A 2810-nucleotide genomic window follows, 5' to 3' on the forward strand; every position below is an offset into this window, starting at 1 on the left:
TTGGCTTCCCGGGGTTCGATAACGCGCACCGAAATCTAAGTAGGCGGGATGTGTTTGCATTTAGCCCCCATGCGATCGTCGCGGCTGGCAATCGAGCCCTTTTCCTCATAGGTGTGTACAGGGTTCCCCATCACGGGGGGGGGGGAGGGGAGGCGGGGGGGGTGCAAACTTTCATCGCAGCCCCCCGCCCCCTTTGCTCGTGTCCAAAGGACAACATGCTTCACAATAATGAAAGAAGCGACAACATGGTTGTATCAATGACCTCCCTTTGGTCCTAGCCTTTCCTGAAGTATACAGATGGATAGTAAACAACCTCTTGGAATGCAATATCAAGGACCTTCGACTGCCACTATCGTCAAAAACCTTCGTGACCACAACTGAGTAAACGTATGGGGCAGACTGCGCCCCATCCTAGCTGATAAGTCCCCCCCCCCTCCCCGCTGCCCCCCTTGGTCGCACGGCTATGCTTACTCTCGAGCGTAGCAACGTGACACCTTAAGCCTGTTTCACATGCAGCGATTTTGCTCCAAGAGCGGAGCGGCTGCCGTCGCGGAAGCCCAAAAACAGGTTTTAAGGGCGACCAAAGGACGCTGCGATCTTGTTCGCTCGATTTGGAAAAATTCGCTCGCGGCAGCGCGTCTAGAGCGTCTGCCCAAGGTCAACCAATGGGGGAGCAGTGACGTGGGGGGCACGTGACTGTAGGGACGGAGACGAGAGCAGCCGCGCGCGCCGGGAGGAACTCGCTCCGACTCGGTTTCCTAGCAGACGACATTTGCTGTAACGAGCTGGCAGTGTAGAAAACGCCGTTCTTTTCCTTTTGTTGTTCTTTACTGCGCTTCCATCAAAGCAGACAAATCGTTTGCACGTGCCATTTTGTTCTTTTGTATTTTTATCTAATCGTGACACCAACATAGGTCCGGACAGGGGGAACCTACGACACTCCGCACTTGTTCGCAGCAGATGTTTCAGTTTTTTTTTTACTACTCTGGTGCAGCACGTTCGAATAGTTTACTGATTTCGTTTTCTTTTTTTTTTTTAGTGGTCACGTACCCCGAAGACGACAAATGCCGCCGCCTCTTTACTGCAGAATGTCAATAGGCAAAAAAAAAAAAAAAAGAGACGAGCTCCTTCACAAACCCACAATGTCGTCGACTGGGCCGCTTGCATCCGGTTGCCGGCCCATACGGCGCACCAACGCCTTGCGGCATTAGAGAGCAAAAGCCACCGAAAGCCCAGTGAAAGTTCAGAACCCCAAAAACAAATTCTTTCTTTTGCTTTTCCATGGCCAAGTGTATGGGCGTGCAACATGACTTGCGTGGTAAAAAAGAAAGCTGGAACAGAAATAAACGTGACTACTGAAGTTGTTTAATTGCACTCTGATACACTGCACATTTTCATTATTCAAGGTTTAGGCGCGTGAAAATCGATCACCGAAGTAGAAGGCTCGTGAAACTTGCAACCCAAGCGCACCAAAACAAGCAAGCCCGGAGAAAGGAAACCCGCGGATAACGGGCGCTTCCCACAACCATCACTGCGCATCGCAGAGGCGCGCGCCGAGCAAAAGCGGTGCATGTGAAACGAAGCCGCGTCCGAGCGTCCTGCTGCCGCTCGATCGCTGCGGGCCCCGCCGCTCGGTCGCTCGCATGTGAAACAGGCTTTAGCCGCTAAGCTACTATGGCGGGTATACATATACCTGGCCTACAGCTGTGGAATTCGGTTCGGTTGGACGTGCTGTAAATCTTTGTAAATTTTTTGTCACGAAGAATGATGACAAAGCCGCACTAAAAAGAAAAAAAAAGGATAGTAATCGGGAGCACACCCGTGGTAGCTCACTCGTAGGCAATGTAGGTGCGTGAAGCAGGGGTAGCTGTTCCGTTTAAACAATGGAGTCAAGAAATAATGAACCCAATGGAAGCGTGGCGGAAAATATTGTTTGTTCTTATTGAAATGTCAGAATTATAACGCGAAGCGAGATGAAAGTGGTGAATTTTCATTTCGACTACTTGCTTTCGAGGTCCGAAACATTAGAGAGAAGAGTGGGATTGCAAAGATGCGGGGGCATAAGAACCACATAAATAAGCGTATTACAAGCCGCTAACAAAGAAAAGAATATTACATAAAATAATCCGCAATCATTAAGACATTAAGATCGGTCATGACGGCGATGGAGGCTAGAAGGTGGTCCTAGTCCGCGCTTGTTTTTGGGATACTCAACTTTATGTTGAGTATTTCGTGTTTCCACGTTTTGAATAAATTGATCTGCCCAGGAACGGGAGCCGAATCAACAGTATTTTTTCGTGAGGTGTGTAGTGTGGTCATGAAGCATGTATGCTGCCATATCCACCGTCACGTCGGTGAGTGGCTCTCGTTACAACTCCCAAGGTGAGATCTCAACAACAACAATATTATTCGCTGGGGTTTAACGCACCAAAACCACGATACGATTATGAGGCACGCCGCGGCGGGGGACTGCGGATTAATTTCGACAACCATGGGTTCTTTAAGGTGCCCCTAATTATAAGGACACGTCTGTTCTTTGCACTTCGTCACCGTCAAAATGCAGCCGCCGTGGCCGGTAACTGAACCCGTGCCCTGGAGCTTAGCAGCTCGGCGGGTAGGATGAGATCCTAATTGCGCATATGCAGAAAGGCAAAAGAATGCACTCCGCGCGGAAGCAGTCGTCATCGACAGAGGCGTGACCAGGCGTTAATGAAAATCAGGCTTCTTGGTATCTGCCTCATTTTCTTTCACTGATTTACTTGAATCACATTTATACCATATTACATTAGCGTCTTTGACGTCTATGTGGA

Source organism: Rhipicephalus sanguineus, unplaced genomic scaffold, assembly GCF_013339695.2.
Source record: "Rhipicephalus sanguineus isolate Rsan-2018 unplaced genomic scaffold, BIME_Rsan_1.4 Seq736, whole genome shotgun sequence".
Lineage (NCBI taxonomy): Eukaryota > Metazoa > Arthropoda > Arachnida > Ixodida > Ixodidae > Rhipicephalus > Rhipicephalus sanguineus.